The 25,438-nt window shown below is 43.7% G+C and overlaps 1 protein-coding gene across 9 annotated transcripts in view; it reads right to left on the bottom strand.

Moving 5' to 3' along the window:
- Positions 1–25,438, bottom strand: part of kcnab2a (potassium voltage-gated channel subfamily A regulatory beta subunit 2a) — a 318,636-nt gene that overhangs the window by 256,281 nt on the left and 36,917 nt on the right. For 2 of the 9 annotated variants that reach the window (XM_059952121.1, XM_059952124.1), the window contains exon 1: positions 5,187–5,413. The exons of 6 other annotated variants lie outside the window; for them this stretch is intronic. The gene's annotated coding sequence lies outside the window, so the exon portion shown is untranslated. Of the gene's footprint in view, positions 1–5,186; positions 5,414–12,789; positions 12,943–25,438 lie in introns of those variants that run through there. One more of the 9 variants, XM_059952123.1, reaches the window with a different exon arrangement.

Raw genomic sequence — 25,438 nt, 5'->3', positions numbered from 1 at the left:
AGTTATACACTCATAAAGCAATACTGCAAGGAAATGGACTCTTCATCATCCCTTCTCTTCCCAATTGCTTATGTTTAACCCATAGCCCTCCAAGCCTTTCACCTCCATGTACCCATCCAAATACCTACTAAGCGTTGCAACTATACCCACCTCAACCACTCCTTAGGCAACTCATTCAAGACACTTTCCACCCTCCGTGTAAAGAAGTTCTCTCCTCCGTGTAAAGAAGTTCTCTCTCGCAGATCTCTTTTAAATCTCTCCCTTCTTATCTTGTATCTGTGCTCCCTACTTTTGGACTCACAACCCTGGGCAAAAGAAAATGACCTTATTCATACTCTTGATAACTTTATAAACTATGAGGTTACCCCACATTCTTCTATGCTACAAGCAATAACTCAGGCCTCTAGTCCAGACAGCATCCTCATAAATCTCTTCTACATTCTCTTCAACGTGATGATATCTTTTCTATAATATCATCAGCATCATTCTGTGCCATAGCTTGTGATGTGGGTGATCATGGTCTTCCATCTGTCTTTAATCTGACAAGTTCTAATAAGCTCTTCAAAACTTTTGCCAGTCCATCCCTTGACGTAACTCAAGAATGTCGTCATGCACTGTCGACCGCGACTTTTTCTTCCATTAATTTTTCCTGTTACTGCAAGATGTTCACACTTCTCTTTCCTCAGAACATTTTCCAGAAATTCCACCTGTTGTTTCCCGATTGATATCAGCTGTCTTCTTATTCCAGCTTTTTGGAACTCTTCCTCATTTGTTACTCTGTCCTTCAATGATATTTTCATCATTCTTCTCAAAAAACAAATTTTTATAACAGGGTGACTAAAACTGTACACAATACTCCACGTGTGGGCTCACCGATGACTTACTCTGTATGTAACAGTATCATAATGTCTGTATTCCTAAACTCCACGCCCTGACTGATAAAGGCCAGCATAATAAATGCCTTCTCCCCCACTCCCTCTAATTTCACAGCCAATTTCAGCAAACCGTACTCCCAGGTCCCTCTGTTGCACAACGTACATCAGTGCCCTTCTGCACAAGTCAAATGTTCAAAATGCATCATTTTACATTTATTTAGGTTGAAAACCACTTGCCATTCCTCAGTCCAAGTCTCTAAATGATCAAGATCAATTTGTTGCAATTTGCTTCACCATCAATGAGACTCCCCAAATCAGTATCAGCAAACTTACTAGTCATGGGGGTACATTCACATCAAAATAATTTACATAAATAATAAATAACACAGATCACAACACTGACCCCATGGGGCAGCCCCAGTCACAAGTTTCCAGTTGGAGAACTGACCTTCAATCATCACCCTCAGTTTCCGCTTATTGAGCCAATTCTGAATCCACCTCACTGGCTACTCCTGAATCCCACATGACTTAAAACTTCCATATCAGCATGCCATGCAAGACCTTGTCAAAGTCCTTACTAAAGTTCATAGAGACAACATCCATTGCTCTATCTTCATCTATCCTCATCATTACCTCTTTGAAAACTCCAAAAGTTTCATCAGACATGACCTCCCACAACAAAACCATGCCAACTATTTTTGATCAGGCCTTGACTGTAGATGGTAGATCTTGTCCTTCAGAATTCCCTCCAGTAACTTCTCTACAACTGGTCAGGCTCACCAGTCTGTAACTCCTTACTACCCTTTTTAAACAACAGAACAATATTAGCCACTCTGTAATCTTCTGGAATTTTATCACTAGCTAACCACAAAGCAAATGTATCCTCTAAGAACTCATCAATTTCTTCCCTGGCCTCCATAGGGTCTAGGGGTGCATTTGGTCAGGTTCTAGAGATTTGTCCATCTTAATGTGCTTCATGGCTGCAAATCCCTTCTTCCTCATAATACCCAAGTCAAAGTCAAAGTAAAATTTATTATCAGGGTACATACATGTCGCCACACACAAGCCCGAGAACCTTTTTCTGTGGGTATACTTCGCAATTCCATAGAACAGTAACTGTAAACAGGATTAATGGACAACAAACTGTGCAAATGCAGATATAAATAAATAGTAATAAATAATGAGCAAGAAATATCAAGATAAGGGTCCTTAAATGAGTGTAGTTACCCCTTTTATTCAACAGCCTGATGGCTGAGGTGTAGTAACTGTTCTTGAACCTGGTGATGAGAGCCCTGAGGCACTTGTACCTTCTACCTGAAGGCAGCAGTGAGAAAAGCATGGCCTGGATGGTGAGAAAAGCATGGCCTGGATGGTGAGGATCTTTGACAATAGATCCTGTGGCAATGTTTCATGCAGATGTGCTCAAAGGTTAGGAAAGTTTTACCATGATGCACTGAGAACCTTACATAGAATTTTCTGCTCAAAAGGCATCAGGCAGTCAGCACACCTTTCACCACACACCTACAGAAGTATTCACAGGTTCTAAGACCTCACCACCTATTTCCCTATTTTGTTTTGGAATCTATGATGTTCCCCTTGGTAAACACTGAGGAGAAATAGACATTAAAAATCACAGCCACTTCCTCTGGCTCCAAACGTAAGCAGTCCTGATGGTCCTTAAGCAGACCCAGCCTCTCCCTAGTCACACTTATACTGTGAATATGAGCCTCTTGAGAATATCTTTAACCCTGCCTGCCAAATCCTTCTCACACTCTTTTTTTTGCCTTCCTGATCTCTCTCTTAATCCTACCCTCAAACTTTTTATATTTGTTGTGGGATTCACTTGTACCCAACTGCCTAAACATGACGTACATTTCCTTCTTTTTTCTGACCAGGGCCTCAATATCTTTCATCTGTCAGATTCCGTGAACTTGATATATCCACCCTTCACCCCATCAAGAATATGCTGCCCCTGGACTCTTGATATAACCCTTTTAAATGCCTCCTATTCACCAACTGTTCTTTGCCTTTAAATAGAGTTGTCAAGTCTACCCAGCTAGATCCTGTCCAATGTCCTCAAAGTTGGCCTTCCTTCAGATCAGAACTTTAACCTGTGGATCTGTTTGACCTAAATCCATAAGTATTTTAAAACAAATGGAACTGTGGCCAATGTGCTCCCCAAATGCAACTTTAGTTACTTGGTCTGCCTCAGTCCCTCAAGGACTGAAGTATGCTGAAGGTTCCAGCATTGCTCCTTTCTGAGTAGGTTCCTCTATAACTGCGTCAAGGAACTGTTTTGGACACCGCACAAATTCTGCCCCATCCAGGCCCTTTGCACTCTGGGTGGCCCAGAGGATACTGGGATACTTGAAATTTCTCTCTAACACCACCCTACTATTCTCACAACTTCTTACAATTTCTCAGCGCATCCACTTTTCAAGTTCACAATGACTATTGGGGGTCTATAACACATGGCGACCGACCAACCCTTTCTTATTTCTAAATATATCCTCGCTAAATGGTTTCTCAAGAATATCTCCTCTAAGCAATGCTGTTACAGCCTCCTTCCACTCCTACCTGTTCCTCTGTCATGACTAAAGCATCTGTATTTAGGCTGCCAGTCCTGCCCATTTCTCAGCCATGTTTCTCTTATGACCACAAAATCCCAGTCCTGAAATCTATACGCTCAGTTTATCTTCCCTACCATTAGTCTACAGGGGTTGAAATAGATTCAATTTAAAGCAGTGGTCCTACCTGCCTTTTTATTGCAACTTTGATGGCTATCCCGATTGCTAGGCTTTACACTCTTAGGGTGCTGCGCATACCTTTGTATTCTCACTGACTTCACTCTCGAGTCCCACCCCTCTGCCATCCTAATTCAAACACTCTCTGGTGGCAAAAGCAAACTTCCCCACTAGAATACTGTATTCTCCCCCCAGCCCCCAATTCAAGTGCAACATGCCTCTCTTGTACAGGTCACCTCTACCACAGAAGTGAACTCATTCATTGGTCTTTTTTTATTATTCCTGGACTCACTAGCACATGGCACCGGATGTAATCAAGAGATCACTACTTCAATCCTAAAATTTAATTTCTTACCCAATTCCCTAAACTCATTCCGCAGGAGCTCACCCCTTGTTCTGCCTATGTCATTTGTACTAATGTGTGATGACTTCTGACTATTCACCCTCCCCCACAAGAATTTTATGCAGCTGCTCAGAGACATCCTTGACCCTGGCACCTCTCCTGTGCACACAGAAACTTCAGTCTGTTTCCTTCACTACTGACTTATCACAGTAACTGACTATACTCTTTCCTTCTGAGCCTCAAGGCCAATCACAAGTCATAGAAACCTGACCACTGAAAGAACATCCTCCTCACAGTATCCAAAGAGGTATACCTGCTTGTAAGGGAAATGGCCAAAGGGCAACTTTCACTGACTGCCTACTGCTCCTACTACTTCTCCTATTACCAAGATAGCAACTTCAGGACAGTAACCCAATACAAACTTTGGCCCTCCAGACAATTTTCCATAATGCAAGATAAGCACTTGTTTAAAATTCAGTCACATCACATTTTAAACTATAGTTGAGAATGTTAAACATTACTCTACAGAGGGAGGGAGAAGCCAACTGCTACTAAAAACATGCCTGCTTGATGAAGAGACTCGCTGAGAGCTACATAGAGACAAAACTCTAATAGTTAAGTAATAAACAGAAAGAAATTATTAAACTAATTTGAATGAAATCATGGTTATTGTTAACGCTCAAGACTGAGGACCTCAAAGAGCACAAAACACATAAGCACATGCACGTTTGTGATTATTGAGTAGAATGCAACAGGAGATGAAAAATTATTCATCAGACTGATCATAATGTTAGCAGAATTTATTTTTTGCACAACAGCAAAAAATTGCAATGTCAAACCCAGCAGAACCTGGTTTTTGCGAAATTATGTAAGCACGTGCTATTGCATGCAAATGAGTTAAAGCAGAATAGGCAATCTCCTATTTGTTTTGTTTCTTAGATATCCTGAATATCAATAAAAATATATATTTACAGGAGGAAAATCTTCAGATCCAACAAAATAAAATGTGGTACTGCATAGCGGAACATTCCTGGAGTGATGGCACTGCCTCTGCTGTAATATACATAAATGTCTGGCTATGCAGCAAAAATAACATGCATTCCCTCGACAGAGCTCATGCTGCATTGCATCTGTTACTCAGAATAATCTCAAAGCAAGACCTACAAAAATTATTTATAACAGCATCAGCACTGAAAAACACACTCTCTACTAAACACATCCTACCTTTACTGCTTCACAGTCGAATATGCAGATATGATTTCCGTAGGGAAGGTTACCCTGCTGCCAAGGGGGAAAAGAAAGCAAATAAAAACCATTCAGGAAGGGAGAGAACAAATAAAAAAAAGAGACAGAGATGGGAGCAAAGAGATAAAATGAGCGACAGATAGGAACAAAGAGAATTTTTTAAACAAGAGTCAGAGATACACTACAAAAGGTGCTAAGCACAGCCTCTGCATATTTCAGCAGAGTCAGCATTGAGGGAGGACTACTATTCTACGGGTTCTACCGTGCAGGATGATAGAAATCAGCTGATCACAAGTTTCACTGGCCAAACAAAATCCATTTAACTTCAAGGTTTAAAAAAAAATGCTTTTACCGCAGTAAAACAATTTCCACTATATATAAATCTGACTCATCAACCAAATAACTGCAAGGCACAATATCTGTGATATAATTTATTCCACCTATCTAAAAACTTAATGTTCCCATATAAACAAACTGGTTATTGAACAAATTACTAAATGGATGTGTATGCATTTCTAAAAAGAATATGACTTTACCCATTTGGCATTCAAATGCATTAAAACTAGCCATCTCAACCACAGAAGTTATGAACTCTTATTATGGACTCTCCACCAGTACAATTAGAAAAACCACAGTGCATATATACATCCAATCATTCAATAGATTACAATAGGAGATGCTCTAAGACATGAGGTTATTAGACTAGTCACAGTAATAACATGGAATTTTTTACAGCACTACAGCAAATGAACCTGATATTTGGTGCCAAAAATGTATGCTAATGAACAAGACCAGTTACGGTGATTTTATTTTCTATATATTCTTAAATATCTACATGCCTTTATTAATAATTTAACATTTCAATGGAGCATAATCTTTGGATCCAATGAGCAAGTAACAAAGCAGAACATTTTATGGATAGACCTGGAATGGCAAGATTACCTCTGCTATAATATACAATTGTGTTGAGTTCTCCGACACCTGCTTTCCAGCACAGAATTTTTAGAACCAGCATAAAAAATTTAATTTTAATCCTTTCAAAACTCCATGTATCAATACAGGATGCAGAAGAAAATGGTTCACTAGGCTACATTAACAATATTTTCTGCCTCACCTCCACCAGCCCCCAATTGCTTCTTGTAAGGTATCTTACCTAATTTCCCAGTTTTCCACCCTATCAGAATCAAATTTAATATCACCAGCATATGTTGTGGAATGTATTAACTTTGCAGCAGCATTACAATGCAATACATGATAAATATAGGAGGAAAATCTGCATTACAGTAAGTATATATGTATAGTATATTAAATAGTTAATTAAGATAAGTAAACAATTTTTTAAAAAAGTAGTGAAGTAGTGTTTATGGGTTCAATGTCCATTTAGAAATCGGATGGCAGAGGGGAAAGAAGCTGTTCCTGAATCGCTGAGTGTGTGCCTTCAGGCTCCTGTACCTCCTCCCTGATGGTAACAATGAGAAGAGGGCATGAGCTGGGTGGTGGGGACTCTGATGATGGAAGCTGCTTTTCTGAGGCACCGCTCCTTGAAGATGTCTTGGATACTACAGAGGCTTGTACCTATGATAGAGCTGACTAATTTTACAACTCCCTGCAGCTTGCTACGATCCTGTGCAGTTGCTCCTCACCCGCACACCAGACGGTGATGCAGTTAGTCTGAATGCTCTCTGATGCTAATATTAAAATGCAAATATTTGGGTGACGGGGTGGAGATATGTCTCTACCAAAGGACACTCTCCACTAGTCTGCAGGTCACCTTTGAGCAAGGTGTAACATCTGCTTAGCCCTAAATCAGGGTCTCATGAAGCTATGGGAGCAGGTGATAGATGGTCATATGAGCAGTTGGTGCATATCACAAGTCTTGGTTATGCGACCACTGACACCAGACAGGCAATGGTTATAGGAAGGATGTAGATCATTTCGAGAGGGTGCTGAGGAGATTTACCTGGATGCTTGGACGAGAGGATGTTTCATGAAGATAGGTCAAGTGAGCTTCTCTCTTTAAACTGAAAGATGAAAGATGACTTGACGGAGGTGTACAAGGAGATAAGAGACACAGCCTGAGAATTTATCCCAAAGCACAAATGGCTAATACAAGAGGGCATAATTGAGAGGTGCCTGGAGGGAAGTATGGAGGGATGTCAGAGACAAGTTCTTTAAATAGAGAGTGGTGGCTGCATGGAACACGTGCCAGAGGTAGTGGTAGTGGCAAATATATTAGGGACAATTAAGACAGTCTCAGATACTGGATAATAGAAAAAAAGGCTATGTAGGAGGGAAAGGTTAGATTGATCTTAAGAGTAGATTAAAAGATCGGTGCAATATTGTAGGCCGAAGGGCTTGTACTGTCCTGTAATATTCTATGTTCAGTATTCCATTCCACCACAGACTGTAGAAGAGGGAATGAGTGGGGCCAGGTGTTGTAGTGTTGATGCTCTGCTCTCATCTTTTCTCTCCCTCCTAGAGAGGAAGATAACACCCCCTGCTCATTAAGCCACTATTACACTCAAAAAGGATCACTCCAAACCACTTCCAAAAACTCAAGCATGATGTTACACCAAAAAGCATCTCATTCCTGCCTCTTCCCTCCAGGTCACTTTTTGGTTCAACCAAGCCACTTGCTGCAGGATTTCACCATTTAGCCATCCTTTGAACCTTTCCATCTCCAATGCTCAGGGAGCCCACACTTTCTTTCCAGGTGAAGCAATGATTTACATGTAATTTTCAATTTTCCTTTCAGCATTTTCTGTTCATGATGCAGTCATTTTCACACTGGGTAAACTAAACTGCAATTCCATGATCACCTTGCAAAACATCTGCATTTCATTTACAAATGTTATCCTGAGCACCTGGTTGCCTGCCACACAAACTCAACATCCCACTTCCACTCTGACCACGCTGTCCTCTGCCTTCTACAACTGTTCTACATTGACTACACACCACTTTATTCTAGCTTCTTCCCCTTTCCTTTCCAGTACTGTTGACTGGTCTCGGCCCAAAACTTCAACTGTTTATTCCTTTCCGTAGATGCTGCCAAACCTGCTAAATTCTTTTAGCATTTTTTATGTTACAGTGTTCTAACAAAGCTCAAATAACAGCACGTCTTTTGCTCAGCCATATTATAGACACCCAAACCAGTAGTTCGGCAGTTCCTGTTTTTTATTTCAGATCTCCTTTCTTAACACAATTTTTCTTGTGATTTCAGATAATGATTCTATCTCCAACTCTCCTAAATGCCTCCTCTCATGTTTGTTCACAGAAATAGACAGGCTGTTGTTAATCGATTACAGCCCAGCATTCAACACCATCATCCCCTCAGTATTAATCACCAAGCATCTAAACCTGGGTTTCTGTACCTCACTCTGAAACTGGATTTTTGACTTACTCAATAGCAGACAACAGTCAGTACAGATTGGTAATAACATCTCCTCCTCTTTGACTATCAACACAGGAGTGCCTTAAGGACACATGCTTACTAGTGCTCTACTCTCTTGACTATGTCATAAAGCAAGGCTCAACTGCCATCTACAAATCTGCAGATTACGTGACTGTGGTTAGTGAAATCTCAGATGGCGACGAGGAGTCTTTAGGATGGGGAAGCCAGGAGAACACACACAAATCCTCAGTGAGGAGTCAGTGGTAGAAAGGGTGGTCCTGAGTGTCAACATTTTGGAGGATCTATCCTGGGCCCAATACATTGATGCAATCGTAAGACCAGAATTAGGCCATTCAGCCCAACGAGTCTACTCTGCCATTCCATCATGACTGATTTATTATCCCTCTCAGCCCCATTCTCCTACCTACTCTCCCAATACTTTGATGTCATTACAAAATCAAGAACCTGTCAACCTCCGCCTTTATAGTTTGGCCTCCGCAGCCGCCTGTAACAATGAACTTCACAGATTCAAATCCATATGACAAAAGAAATTCCTCTGAGCTCTGTTCCAAAGGGACATTCTTCTGTTCTGAGGCTATGCCCTCTAGTCCCAGACTGTCCCACTATAGGAAACATCCTCTCTATCTAGGCCTTTTAATATCCGATAGGTTTCAATGATCGATTGCAGGGTAAAAATATGTCTCTACCAAAGGAGGTGCAAGGCACTCCTTCCTTCTGCAAGCCTGTAGGTCACCCTGGATAAGGAGTAGCACCTGCTTAGCCTCCTGACCAGGGTCATGTGAAACCATGGGAGTAGGTGGTGGATGGTCATATGAACAGCTGCTGCACATTACAAGCCTTGATTATACAACCACTGATGACAGGCAATCTGTGAAATGTATTTATAATGGTTGGGGTCACTGTCTTGTGAAGACACTGTCCAGAAGGCAGCAATAGAAAACCTCTTCTGTGGAAAAATTTGCCAAGAATAATCATGGTGAATAGATCATGTTTGTCCATGTCACACAACATGGCATATAATGATAATGATGAGGCTTCAATGAAATTCCCCCTCATTCTTCTAAAGTCCAGCGAATACCGGCCTTGAGCCATCAAACACTCCTGGTATGTTAACCCTTTCATTCCCAAGATCATTCTTGCAAACCTCCTCTGGACAAGGTGCCCACAAAGAAGGCACATCAGCAGCTCCACTTTGTAAGGAGTTTGAGGAAATTCAGTGCGTCACCAAAGAAAGACAAATTTCAATATACGTACAGTGGAAAGCAGTCTCAATGGTTGCATCACAGTCTGGTATTAAAGCTTCAACGTACAGGATTGCAAGAGGTTGCAGAGGGTTGTAGACTCAGCCAGCTCAATCTCAGGCATAAGCCTCCCCACCATTGAGCACACCTTCAAAAGGTGTCACTAGAACCCTCACCTTCTAGGATATGCCCTCTTCTTATTGTTACCATCAGGGAGGTTATACAGGAGGCTAAAGATCCACACACAGTGATTCAGAAACACCTTCTTCCCCTCTGCCATCAGATTTCTGAATGGTCCATGTACCAATGAACACAATCTAGCTATTCTTTTTTTTTTAAAACACTATTTATTTTGAAATTTACAGTAACATTTTAGTCTTTGTAGTGTATTTCTGTCCCAAATAACAAATTCCCCACCATATAAGGGCGAGTATAAACCTGATTCTGATTCACATCAAGTTTTCATCTCTGATCTTACTCAGTTCTGGTGAAAAATCTTTACTCTAAAATGTTTGTATTCTTTCCATAAATATTGCCTGACATGAATGTCGTAATTTACCTGACTGCTATTTGTAAGTGCTTGCCATTTGTTTATGTAACAAGAGTCCTTAGCTTCAAGGTAGCAGAGAGCCATTATGGGTATAGTGGTGAGGCATCAGTTAATGTACTGAATTAGTCATCCAGCAATCCAAAGTCAAATCTCATCAAGGCAGCTGTGAGATTTAAATGTAGTTAATAACAGGGAATTTTTTTTAAATGGTCATGAGTAATGACAACCACAAAACTAGTTGAATACCATAAAAACCCATTTGGTTTACTTTTGACCTCCAGCAGAAGAAATATGTCATCCTCACATTAACTTGACCTATGTGCGATTCCAGATCTCCAATGTGGCTAACACCTAAATGCCATCTGAAAGGGCCTACTGAGTCATTTAGTTCAAGGACAATGTCTGGCATTAACAGTAAAGAGCACATTTGACCTCCGACCTGGAATAATGACTCAGCTTCTTAATTTGTCAGCTCCATAGGTTCAATCTGTGAACTCAGCATTGGAAAATTAGCCTACGTCAGGCTGTTGTTTGTCGATTACAACTCAGCATTCAACACAACCATACCCTCAGTACTAATTAACAAGCTCCAAAACATTGGCCTCTGCACCTTCCTCTGCAACTAGATCCTTGACTTCCTCATTGGGAGACCACAGTCAGTGTGGATTGGAAGTAACATCTTCTCCTCGCTGAGAATTAACCCTGGTGCACCACAAGAATGTGTGCTTAGCCCACTGCTCTACTCTCTCTGCACCCACAACTGTGTGACTAAGCACAGCTCAAACACCATTGATAAATTTGCCTATGACACAGCTATTGTTTGCAGAGTGTGATAAGGAGGCATATAGGAGTGAGTAGATCAGTTAGTTGAGTGATCTCGTAACAACAACCTTGTACTCAGTATCAGCAAGACCAAGAGCTCAGCAGTAGAAAAGGTCAGCAGTTTCAAGTTCCTGGGTGTTGACATCCCTGAAGATCTATCCTTGGCCCAACATTTTGATACAATAACAAAGAAGGCACAACAGCGGCTCTACTTCATCAGAAGTTTGAGGGGATGTGGTGTGACTCTCAAATTTCCATAGGTGTACTGTGGAGAGCATTCTAAATGGCACAGAGGGGCCAATGAACAGGACCGGAAAAAGCTGCACAAGTTGCAAACTCAACCAGCTCTATTAGGGGGACTAGCCTCCCCATCATCTTCAAAAGGTGATGCCTCAAATTGGTGGTATCCTTCAATAAGGACCCCCCCCCCACCACACCCAGGACATGCTTTCTTCTCATTCCTACCAACAAGGAGGAGGAGCAGAAATCTGAAGGCACACACTTAATGCTTTAAGAACAGCTTCTTCCCCTCTGCCATTAGGTTTCTAATGGACAATTAACTCATGTACACTACCTCTATTTTGTTGGCTCTCTTTTTGCACTACTTATTTAATTTAACTTTTTTAAAAACATTTCTATTGTAATTTAATTTTTATTATCTATTGCAAAGTACTGCTGCTGTAAAACAACAAATTTCACGATATGCGCCAGTGATATTAAACTTGACTCTAATTCCAATTCTAAAACCTAGTTTATCATTTTAAAAAATGCATATTTTGAGGCTGTATTATTTGTAAAGAGTTTTATAAGCAAGTGCAAACTTTGGTGTAGTTCATTGTGAAGCCTTTTGAGAAGACTAAAGCATAAGAATTAAGTTTTTTTTCAATATGGCAGGTAATATCCTTTTTGTAATTGGACGACCATTTATCCTTCTCAGTCTAATTAACTTAAGTCAGCAAAACAAAAGTCTCAAAATATAGTTTAAACTCAAATGCAAATGGTAACGTTAAATGACGTTCGAATCATTCCCAGATACAGTATTTAAATTAATAATATGAGTTATTGATTGGGACTTTTGCAACTTAATTGCCCATTTTCAACAGCCACTTGGAATGAATCCAAATCTGATTTTGCTTATTAAATTTATACAGTTTTGCCGTGTAAGCTTCTACAAAGGAGATGCTGATTTGTCCAGGTAAAATTATTCAATGTACTCCCGAGTCAAAGCAGTAAAATTTCCATTTATTTTACTCCACTGTGGAAATGAAATGGGGAAAAAAATAGTCCAGTAATCAGAATTGTAACTATGGGAGTCTAGTGGGCTTGTGAATATTTGCCAAAGGTTTATCCACATAGACGGGAATGGGTCAGAAAAGAATGATGTGAACGATAAAGAAAACAACAGCAAAAGTTAATGAATTATTTTACTTCTGGGCAAAAGCAGAAATAGCATCATTATACTACAAAAAAGACAACAATTTAAAAAGGACTGAAACAAAAACTCTTTCATATATCCCAGAAAACTCAGCCCCAGAGATTTTAGTGTCATTCTTTTACCTCAAGTTTGACATGTTCTTTTGTTGCTTCGTGTAATTTGCTTCATGTTGGTCAGTAATCTTCAGCTCTCCAAAGTGGACCTCTCTCTCACCTTAAGAATTCCCAATTCATCCCAATCTCTCCCAACAGCATCTCATCATCTCTCAATCTTTTCACTGCAAACTGCCCACACAAAATCAACGATCTCAAATGTTCCTACTCACTCATTCTGACCTATCCCCTTTTTGAATGCCCAGTATGCCATTCATTAATGATTAATGCCAACATTATCATGGAACTTTTTGTGGTCAAACTAATGCTTTATGTAGACTCAGTTTAATTGCCTTGTTGCTATAGTCTTTGTCTCCATTTCCAAGTCTCAGGAATATTGGATATTAACATTATCCAATCACTTTTGAAAACAAAAACAGGAAATGCTGGAAATATTGAGAATAGGAAAAAAGAGAGAGATATGGAGATAAAATTCTTTCCTAATTCTGGCTAACATCTTCGACTTGATACGTTCACTGTTTCTCTTCCCTCAAATGCAGCCTGATCTAATGAGTATTTCCAGAAATTTGTTTTCATTTTAGACTTTCAGTATCGCAGATTTTTTAAAAATGAGTTTCACTCTTTCAAGACATCTTGTTATTTATAACACTCTGGGTATGCAATTGTGAGTGTGCAGGGTGTAGATGACAAAACCTTGTGGAGCACAAGTGTTGAGAATAATTGTGGCAGAAGTGTTGCTGCCTATCCTAATTATGTTCTGTTTGTCAGGAAGTGCAAGGATCCAGCTGTTGAGGGAGGTTTTGACTCCTATTTCTCGGAGTTTGGTGATGAGTTTGCTTAGAATTATAAAATTGAATACAAAGTTAGGCAATAGTCCAATGCAGGTGTCTTTACTGTCCAGATGTTCCAAAGATGAGCGTAGGGCCAGGGAGATAGCATCCACCTGTTTCAGGTGAATCGGAGTGGGTAAAAATGTTTCCTTTTTTGTTCAACAGTACAGTTAAGTCAAGGTTCCTAGTGGTAAACAATCTATTCCTATACAGGTAGTCCCCTAGCTACGAACGTCCGACTTACGGACAACTCGTACTTATGAACCGAGGAAGGAGAACACCATCCGCCATTTTAAGTCAGATCGCGACGCCATCCACTATTTTAAGTCGGATCGCAACACTGTCCACCATTTTAAGTCGTTGCCGTTGACACTGTGTTGAGTGTTTAACTTTGTATTTGGCTTAAATTTTTCTTAGTAAGATTCACCCTGACCCCACCCCCCACCGTTCCGGTCGGCTGGTGGCGCAGTGAGATCAGCGCTGGGCTGGAGAACGAAGGTTTGCAAGTTCAATCCAGTGAGAGACCGCTCCCGCGCCCGGTTGATGTCGAGCTCACAACTCGACCTCATTAAAAAAGTCACCTCCAGTTTAAATTCCCATGCGGAATATTGTGGAGGATCAAATACCCAAACCCAGCACAGCCCCCACTTGTCCCATTTAGCCTGTCTCAGTGTCGTGCTCCAGCGGATCTCAGGAGCCAGCGGAGCTCAGGTCTTGCCGCCCGCAGTGTTTCGGTTCCATTGACGGGAAGCGATCGCGATTGAAAATAAAGTGGAAATAATAAAGCGTTTGGAAAGAGGTGAAACGCCATTGGTCATTGGAAAAGTGTTAGGCTACAGTCAGTCAACAATCGGAACAATTTTAAAGGATAAAGGATAAAATGAGAATAATGGAGCATATGAAAGGCCCTGCCCCGATGAATGCTACGATTATTACTAAGTAATGCAGTGCTTTAATTATTGGAATATATGCGTTTCTTAAGTGTTTTATACGCATAGGAAGGTAAAATATACATACAAATCTGACTTAAAGACGGACTCAGGAACAGAATTCGTACATAACTCGGGGACTGCCTGTATACTTTAACTACAGATCTATTTGCTGGACTCTTCAACAGTTGTGCTCGGTTCTGGCAACAGCTTACCACTGCTTATTTCCTTCTCTGCTAAACCCAATCATGCAACTTTAATGCAATCAAATTATACCTCTGTATTCTGGCACACTAGTTTTAAATATGGACATTCATCCTTCAGGATTTATTTTTTTTAATTTTTTTGTCTCTGTTCTATGGCCCTGGACTTCTTTGAAGCTAAACTCTCCGGTCATATCATCAACTCACCCCACCACTATTCTTTCTAAACTACAAAGCTTAAGTTGCTTTCTTGTATCAGATTTCATTCCTTTTAGATCAGTTGTCGGACCCTTTATCCTCAAATTTTATACCCAACCAAAATTTGAAAGTTGTGTATTTTTAATCACTACAGGAGAATAATTCTCAACATAAATCAAAATCAAATTAATAAACTGGAGCGACTGTAGCTTTATGTAAATATTCAATTGCAGAACTTTGGCTTATATTTCAGATGTTGGTTCATTTTAAACTATTCAGTCATCTGATCTGGGGAAATGATTTGATGGAATACCCTTTCTGAGGTCTGTTACACAATCTGTTAGTCTCAGCTGAGCACTGTTCTCATGTTGGTTTCAATTTACAGCTCTTAGCTCTTTACAAAGGTGTACCTCTCGGAGTCTCCCTTAAAAGTGGATGATACCGGAATGACAGTGTGGAAAAAGTATTCATATCTGTAGGAAAGTTAATTGGAAAGTAAAATACCAAAGTGTTTTTGGTGTTCATTTTTCTTCAGTTTTAAGATGAGGTACTGTGAAAAAAAGAGTTACTAATAACTTACTTTCCTACTTACAATATATTTTTTAAAAAGTTATTGCTGAATACTCAGTCTGATATCAAATTCATACCATAACCAGATTTTCCTTTCAACCATAATTGATCATAATTATACTAAAATGAAAAGGACTGGAGTGAAAATTAAAAGATGGGAATATCAGCAATACCTTGGAATATTTCATAGTTAAGCAACAAAATTGACTCTTCATTATTTGCCTGCCAGCATCCAGAAAATAAAAAATTTTTTCAACAACCTCTAACTAATCTTACACATCATGCTATAGCAAATGATACTGTGCTCACACCATCTATTCAAAGTTCAAAAGTGAATTTTATTATCAAAGTACTTATATGTTACCCTGAGATTCATTTTCTTGTGGGCATACTCAACAAATCTATAGAATAGAAACTGTAACAGAACCATTGAAAGATTGCTCAACCAGGGCATTCAACCAAAGTGCAGAGAACAACAAACTGTGCAAATGCAAATATAAATAAATAGCAATAAACAATAAGAACATGAGATGAAAAGTCCTTGAAAGCAAGTTCATTGATTGTGGAAAGAACCATAGGAGCAGAATTACACCATTCAGCCCAATGAGTCTACTCCATCATTTCAACATGACTGATCCATTTCCCTCTCAACCCCATTCTCCTGCCTTCTCCCCATATCCTTTCACTTCATGACTAACAAGAATCTATCAACCTTAAATGCACCCAGTGACCTGGCCTCCATAGATGCTTGTGACAATGAATTCCACAGATTCACCGAGCTCTGGCTAAAGAAATTCCTCCTCATCTCCCCCACCAATGGAAACACCCTTCTCACATCCACTCTATCTATCTAGGCCGGGGGTCGGCAACCTGCGGCTCCCGAGCCATTTGTGGCTCTTTCACCTCTGTGCTGCGGCTCCCTGTGGCTTTGGGAAATAATTGGTCAGTATTTAATTAAAATGTATTTTATGTTAGTTTGTTAGCTTTTGAAATGTAATTCTAAATTTGAAGATTATGGTGATCTTGTACAATCTAAGTGTGGCGACACATTTCCTGGCACATCCGAAACGGCTCACAATTAGCCAGCATTCAGGCTAAGGGAGATAGCCTACGGGGGTTTGTGAGTACGCGTCTTTTGCAGCATCTGCGTCCATGGGGGCTGGGTTGAGGGAGGCTTAAAAGCAAGGCTGTTTAGTTCGAATAAAGTTATTCGACTGCAGTTTACTGACTGCGTGAGCACACCGCTACGTGTTTTTATCGCTATTAATATACGTCACCACTGCCAATACCTGACACCCGCCAGTGCGCGATTTCTTTAATTTTTCGATCCAAGGTAAGCCAACTATGGAGAATTCTAAAAAAAGAAAAGTGACTGAAGAAAACAGAACGTTTAATGATACGTGGACAGATTCATTTGCTTTCACTGTTGACGAGACTGGTTTACCGGTATGCTTAATATGCAATGAGAAACTAGCAAACAACAAAAAGTCAAATGTCGCAAGGCATTTCCAGAATAAACACGCAGCCTTTGCTCAAAAATATCCGGATGGAGATGAGAGAAAAAAAGCCGTTTCGGAACTGATGCGGAAGGTTGATCTGAGCAAAAATCATTTCCAGAAATGGATGAAGTCTGGAAAATCAACGACATATGCCAGTTATATTGCCGCTCAGGAAATAGTCAGGCACGGGAAGCAGTTTACAGATGGTGAATATATAAAAGAATCTTTCATTAAGATTTCAGAACATCTATTCACGGACTTTAAAAACAAGAGTGAAATTGTGCAGAAAATCAGGGATATGCCCCTCTCTGCAAAGACTGTCAAAGACAGAACCATAAAAATGGCAGAAGACATCACAAGACAGCAAATTAAAGACATTAATTCAGCTGTGGCCTACTCGATTGCCTGTGACGAGTCTAAAGACAAAGGTGATATTGAACAAATAGCGTTGTTCTGCCGGTATGTAAACTCTGCCGGGCCACAGGAAGAACTGATTGAGTTGATACCTCTAAAAGACCAAACACGGGGGGAGGACATCTGTGAGGCTGTCTTGAATTGTTTAAGAGCCAAAGGAATAAAGACCACCCATCTGGTGTCAGTAGCTACTGATGGGGCACCGAATATGACGGGAACGCACAAGGGATTTGTGGCTTTACTGCAGAAGTCGCTGGACAGAAAGCTGCTGACTTTTCACTGCATCTTGCACCAAGAGGCACTGTGCGCTCAAACATTTCCTCCGGAATGCACAGAAGTAATGGATGTTGTCATTCAGATTGTCAATAAAATAATGGCAAAAAGTTTAAATCACCGTCAATTCCGTTTGTTACTGGACGAGCTGGAAAGCGCATATTCTGATCTCCTGCTGCACAACAAAGTCCGGTGGCTGTCCAAAGGGGAGGTGCTGAAACGCTTTGTCGCGTGTCTGGAAGAAGTGAAAACTTTCCTGGGCAGCAAAGGGCTCAACTTTCCTGAGCTGGAACAGCCAGAGTGGCTGGAAAAGCTACACTTCATGGTAGACATGACAGCGCACCTGAACACGCTGAACACAGCTCTTCAACGGGGTAAGGACGTACAGCCCTGCACATGTTGGAGGATGTTTTGGCATTCGAGCGCAAGTTGACGTTGCTTGCCAGAGATTTACAGAAAGGCACATTGTCTCACTTCCCCAATTTGAGAGAGTTCAAACAAGGTCACGACATGATAAATTCGGAGTATTTACATTCTGCAATCATCGCAATGCAAACATCGTTTGGGAAACGCTTCTGTGAGTTCAGAGAGGAAAAAAACACATTATCCTTCCCGGTCACTCCCCTAAGCATCGATCCATCCCTACTGAATACGACTGCATTGTCAGGTGTGAGTCAACCTGAACAAGTATGATAAATATTTTAATTGCCTATTATTTTACGTATATTCATATGTTTTCATTGTTCAGTGAAATAGTCCTTTTATTTTTCAGGTTGACAGCTGGCTGACGTTATTTTTGGTTTGCTGCTGGCGGCAAATTTAAGTTTGGCGTTTTTCATAAATACAAGAAGGATTCAAATAGACGTTGAGTATTTTACTTAAAAGTAACCTTCAACCCAACGTCTTTTTTTCGGAGTTCAAAATGTTTTTGTTGCATGCAGAAATGTAATTTCATTTTCTCTGCAGGAGTTCATCAATTTCATAAATGCAACACATTATAGTTTGTTTATACATAGCATAAAGGCAAAACAAAACGTTGTATGCAGTGTTATTTCATTTTAAATGTCAAGCGGGTTTTGCGGCTCCCAGTGTTTTCTTTTCTGTGGGAAACGGGTCCAAGTGGCTCTTTCAGTGGTAAAGGTTGCTGACCCCTGATCTAGGCTCTTCAACATTCAATAAATTTTAATGAGATACTGTAGCGGTGTGCTACAAGCAGCGCTAAAATTACGACACGGAGTCGGTAACTGCAGTCGAAGGAAAAAACTTTATTCGAAAACTTCAGCCTCACTTTTAAGCCTCTGTCAACCGGCCCCCCATGGCGAAGAGGCTCCAAAGCTCTGTGCTCGCAAACCCCCGTAGGCTATCTAATTGTGAGTCGGTTCGCATACGCTAGGAAATGAGCCGCCACATAACCCCCCCCCAGAACCGGCGATACACCCCCCAATGTCCACAGCCTGGGCCAGAACCTGCTTGGGAGGTCGGCCTCTGCGCCGAGGCGCCGGAAACTCGGCCGGTTGCGCCAGGTCCACATGGGCCGGCTTGAGGCGGTCCACCGTGAAAACCTCCTCCTTCCCCCCAACGTCCAGCACGAACGTGGACCCGTTGTTCCGGAGCACCGTAAACGGCCCCTCGTATGGCCGCTGCAGCGGCGGCCGATGCCCGCCCCTTCGTACAAACACAAACTTACAGCTCCGTAGGTCTTTGGGTACGCAGGTCGGGTGCCGCCCATGCTGTGAAGTGGGTATGGGGGCCAGGTTACCGAGCTTCTCGCGAAGTCTGCCCAGGACTGCTGCGGGAGCTTCCACTTGCCCCCTTGGGGCTGGTAGGAACTCCCCGGGGACGGCCAGGGGCGCGCCGTATACCAACTCGGCCGACGAGGCGTGCAGGTCGTCCTTGGGCGCTGTGCGAATGCCGAGTAGGACCCAGGGAAGCTCGTCCGCCCAGTTGGCTCCTCGCAGGCGGGCCATGAGGGCCGACTTCAGGTGACGGTGGAAACGCTCCACTAGCCCGTTCGACTGTGGGTGGTAGGCAGTGGTGTGGTGCAGCTGAGTCCCCAAAAGGCTGGCCATAGCTGACCACAGGCTGGAGGTGAACTGGGCGCCTCTGTCGGAGGTAATGTGGGCTGGTACACCAAAGCGGGATATCCAGGTGGTGAGCAGGGCTCGGGCGCAAGATTCGGAGGTGGTGTCGGTGAGCGGGACCGCCTCTGGCCATCTTGTGAACCGGTCCACGATAGTCAGGAGGTAACGCGCTCCACGCGACACTGGCAGGGGGCCCACGATATCCACATGAATGTGGTCGAAACGCCGGTGGGCGGGATGGAACTGCTGCGGTGGGGCTTTGGTGTGCCGCTGCACCTTGGCCGTCTGGCAGTGCATGCACGTTCTGGCCCATTCACTGACCTGTTTGCGGAGTCCGTGCCAAACGAACCTGCTGGAAACCATCCGGACAGTTGTCCGGATGGAGGGATGCGCCAAGTTATGAATGGAGTCGAAAACACGTCGCCGCCAGGCTGCGGGGACGACCGGACGGGGCCGGCCGGTGGCGACGTCACAGAGTAGGGTCCTCTCACCTGGGCCCACGGGGAAGTCCTGGAGCTGCAAACCAGAGACTGCAGTCCTGTAACTCGGAATCTCCTCATCTACCTGCTGTGCCTCTGCCAGTGCCTCAAAGTCTACCCCTTGGGAAAGGGCATGAACGGTAGGGCGAGAGAGCGCATCCGCCACGACATTGTCCTTACCCGAGACGTGCCGGACATCCGTTGTGTATTCAGAGATGTAGGACAGGTGGCGTTGCTGGCGGGATGACCAGGGGTCGGATGCTTTCGTAAACGCAAAGGTAAGCGGTTTGTGGTCCGTGAACGCGGTGAAGGGCCGGCCTTCTAGGAAGTACCTGAAATGCCGGATTGCCAGGTAGAGCGCCAACAGTTCCCGGTCAAAAGCACTGTACTTGAGCTCGGGTGGCCGCAGGTGTTTGCTGAAAAACGCCAGGGGTTGCCAGCGACCTGCGATGAGCTGCTCCAGCACCCCACCGACTGCCGTGTTTGATGCGTCCACTGTGAGGGCGGTAGGGGTGTCCATTCTGGGATGTACTAGCATTGCGGCGTCCGCCAAAGCTTCCTTCGTTTGAACGAAAGCGGCGGCGGACTCCTCGTCCCAGGTAATGTTCTTGCTCGGACCCGACATCAGGGCGAACAGGGGGCGCATGATCCGGGCAGCTGAAGGGAGGAAACGGCGGTAGAAATTGACCATACCTACGAATTCCTGAAGGCCTTTGATCGTGGTGGGTCGGGGGAAGTGGCGGACCGCATCTACCTTAGCGGGCAGAGGGGTTGCCCCGTCTTTAGTAATCCTGTGGCCCAGGAAGTCAATGGTATCAAGTCCGAACTGGCATTTGGCAGGGTTGATTGTAAGACCGTACTCACTCAGTCGGGCGCAGAGTTGACGGAGGTGGGACAGATGCTCCTGACGACTGCCGCTGGCTATGAGGATGTCATCCAAATAGATGAACGCGAAGTCCAGGTCCCGTCCCACCGCGTCCATTAACCGCTGGAACGTCTGTGCGGCATTCTTCAGGCCGAACGGCATGCGGAGGAACTCGAAGAGGCCAAACGGGGTGATGAGAGCCGTTTTGGGGACGTCGTCAGGATGCATCGGGATTTGATGGTACCCTCGGACAAGGTCGACCTTGGAGAAGATCCGGGCGCCGTGCAGGTTTGCCGCAAAGTCCTGAATGTGCGGCACAGGGTAGCGGTCCGGTGTGGTAGCCTCGTTCAGCCTGCGGTAGTCGCCGCACGGTCTCCAGCCCCCCGTCGCTTTGGGCACCATGTGCAGGGGGGAAGCCCAGGGGCTGTCGGACCGCCGGATGATCCCCAATTCCTCCATTCTCTGGAACTCCTCCTTCGCCAGTCGGAGCTTGTCCGGGGGAAGCCGCCGAGCACGGGCATGGAGGGGTGGTCCCTGTGTCGGGATGTGGTGCTGTACGCCGTGCCTGGGCATGGCTGCTGTGAACTGCGGTGCCAGAACCGATGGGAACTCCGCCAGGACCCTGGTGAAGTTGTTGTCGGACAGCGTGATGGAGCCGAGGTGAGGGGCTGGCAACTGGGCCGCGCCCAGGGAGAACGTCTGAAAGGTCTCGGCGTGTACCAGTCTCTTCCTGGGCAGGTCAACCAGCAGGCTGTGAGCTCGCAAAAAATCCGCACCCAGAAGCGGTTGGGCTACGGCGGCCAGTGTGAAGTCCCACGTGAACTGGCTGGGGCCGAACTGTAGCTGCACCTGACGGGTGCCATAGGTCCTTACTGTGCTGCCATTCACGGCCCTCAGGGGGGGACCCGGTGCCCTGCTGCGGGTGTCGTAACCCGTCGGAGGTAAAACGCTGACCTCAGCCCCAGTATCGACCAAAAAGCGGCGTCCCGACCTTCTATCCCACACATACAGGAGGCTATCCCGATGGCCAGCCGCCGTAGCCATCAGCGGCGGCTGGCCCTGGCGTTTCCCGGGAACTTGCAGGGCGGGCGGCAACGGCGGGCTTCTGCGCCCCACCGCTGGTGGTAGAAGCACCAGTGGTCATTGGGCCGGGGGTTAGTGGGCTCTGCGGCCAGGCCTGGACTGGTTTGCTGCCGGGAGCGTGGCTGGGAGATCTGTGCGATGGACGCCCCGCTCACCTTTTTGGCGTTCCACAGCAAGTCCGCCCGGGCTGCCACCTTCCGGGGGTCACTGAAATCCGCGTCGGACAGCAGCAGGCGTATGTCCTCGGGCAGCTGCTCCAGGAATGCCTGCTCAAACATGAGGCAGGGTGTGTGTCCGTCGGCGAGAGACAACATCTCATTCATTAAAGCCGATGGAGGTCTGTCGCCCAAGCCATCCAGGTGCAGTAAATGGGCAGCCCGCTCGCGCCGTGAGAGTCCGAAAGTCCTGAGGAGCAGGGCTTTGAATTCCGTGTACTTGCCGTCTGCCGGGGGCGACTGTACGAACTCCGCGACCTGGGCAGCTGTGTCCTGGTCGAGGGAGCCCACCACGTAGTAGTAGCGGGTGTCTTCTGAGGTGATCCGGCGAACGTGGAATTGGGCTTCGGCTTGCTGGAACCATAGGTCCGGGCGCTGTGTCCAGAAACCCGGCAGTTTCAACGAAACCGCATGAACAGAGGCGGCGTCGGTCATTTCTGGTCCAAAAATCGTTTGGACCGTCGGGGTCACCAATTGTAGCGGTGTGCTACAAGCAGCGCTAAAATTACGACACGGAGTCGGTAACTGCAGTCGAAGGAAAAAACTTTATTCGAAAACTTCAGCCTCACTTTTAAGCCTCTGTCAACCGGCCCCCCATGGCGAAGAGGCTCCAAAGCTCTGTGCTCGCAAACCCCCGTAGGCTATCTAATTGTGAGTCGGTTCGCATACGCTAGGAAATGAGCCGCCACAATACCTCCTCATTCTTCTAAATTCCAGCCAGTACAGGCCCAGAGCCTTCAATCGCTGCTCATATGATAACCCTTTCATTCCCAGAATCATTTTTGTCAACCTCCTCTGAACTCTTTCCAATATCAGCACATCCTGTAAATAAGAGGCCCAGAACTGCTCACAATACTCCAAGTGCAGCCTCACCATGCCTTATACAGCCTCAGCATTACATCCTTGCCTTTTATATTTCTAGTCCTCTTGAAATAAATGCTAGCATTGCATTTGTCTTCCTCACTACTGATTCAACCTGCAAATTAACCTTTAGGGAATCCTGAATAAGGACTCCCAAATCCCTTTGTACCTTGGATTTTTGAATTTTCTCTCCATTTAGAAAATAGCTTATGCTTTTACTTCTTCTATCAAAATGCATGACCATACACTTCCTGACATTTTATTCCATCTGTCACCTCTTTATTCATTCTCATAATGTGTCTGTCTTTCTGCAGACTCTTTGCTTCCTCAACACTACTTACCTCTCCATCTATCTTCATATCATCCACAAATTTAGCCACAGAACCTAATTTCATCATCCAAATCGTTAACATATAACGTAAAAAGAATCGGTCCCAACACCGACCTCTGTGGAACACCACTAGTCATCAGCAGCCAATCCAAAGAGGATTCCTTTATTTCCACTCTTTGCCTCATGCCAATCAACCAATGCTCTATCCAAGCTAGTATCTTTCCTGAATACCCTGGGTTCTTAACTTGTTTAGCAGCCTCATGTGCAGTACCTTGTCAAAGGCCTTCTGAAAATTCAAGTACATAACATTTACTGATTTTCCTTTGTCTAATCCTGCTTATTATTTCTTCAAAGAATTCCAAGAGATTTTTCAGGCAAGATTTTCCCTTAAAGAAACCATACTGACATTGTCCTATTTTGTAATCTGCCTCCAAGTACCCCAAAACCACATCCTTAATCATGGACTCCAACATCCTCCCAATCACTGAGGTCAGGCTAACTGGCCTATAATTTCCTTCCTTCTGCCTTCCTTCCTTCTCAACATTTGCAATTTTCCAGTCCTCTGCAACCACATCAGAATCTAATCATTTTTGAAAGATCATTAATAATGTTTCTACAATCTCTTCACCTACCTCTTTTACAACCATGGGGTGTAGTCCATCAGGTCCAGGTGACCTACCTAACTGCAGACTTTTCAATTTCCCAAGCACCATCTCCCTTGTAATACCAACTGCACTCACTTCGGACATTTGACACTCAAATTTCCAGCATACTACTAGCATCTTCCACAGTGAAGACTGATGTAAAATACTTATATAGTTTGTCTGCCATTTCTTTGTCCCCCATTAATCCTTCTCCAGTGTCATTATCCAATGGTCCAACATCTACACTCACCTCTCTTTTACTCTTTATCTATCTGAAAAAAAACTAGTATCATTTTTTTAATATTGGCAAGTTTACCTTCATTTTTCATCTTTTCCCCCTTATGATTTTTTAGGTGCCTTCTGTTGGGTTTTTAAAATTTCCCAAACCTCTATCTTCCAATTAATTTTTGTTCTATTATATGCCCTCTCGCGCTTTTATGTTGGCTTTAACTTCCCTTATCAGCTACGGTTAAGTCATCCTGCCTTTAGAATATGTATTTCCTCTTCCTTAGGAAGTATCTATCCTGCGCCTTCTGAATTGCTCACAGAAACTCCAGCTATTGTTGCTCTGCCATCATCCCTGCTGGTGTCCCTTCCAACCAACTTTGGCCAGTTCCTTTCTCATGCCCTCTACTCTACTGAAACTTCTGACTTTAGCTTCTTCCTCTCAAATTGCAAGGTGAATTCAATCCTATTATGATCACTATTTCCAAAGAATTCCTTTACTTTAAGCTCCTTAATAATATCCAGTTCATCACATATCACCCATTTCAGAATTGCTGATCCCTTAGTGGGCTCAACTCCAAGCTGTTCCAAAAAGCTATCTCTGAGGGATTCCATAAATTCTCTCCCTTGGGATCCAACAACAACTTGATTTTTCCCCAATCTATCTACATATTGAAATTCCCCATAACTAAAGCTTCATTGCCTTTCTGATATGCTTTTTTAATCTCCTGCTGTCATTTGTAGATCACAGCCTGGCTACTGTTTGGAAGTCTGAAAATAACTCCCATCAGGATCTTCTTACCCTTGCAGCTTCTTAATTCTACCCACAAGGATTCTCGATCTTTCAATCCTCTGTCACCTCTTTCTAAAGATTCAATTTCATTTTTTACCAGCAGAGCCACTCCTCCTTTGCCTATCTGCCTGTCGTTTCAATAGTTAAACTCCCAACTACAATCAC

Source organism: Hypanus sabinus, chromosome 27 (genome assembly GCF_030144855.1).
Source record: "Hypanus sabinus isolate sHypSab1 chromosome 27, sHypSab1.hap1, whole genome shotgun sequence".
Taxonomy (NCBI): domain Eukaryota; kingdom Metazoa; phylum Chordata; class Chondrichthyes; order Myliobatiformes; family Dasyatidae; genus Hypanus; species Hypanus sabinus.
This window is presented reverse-complemented; position numbering and strand designations above follow the sequence as displayed.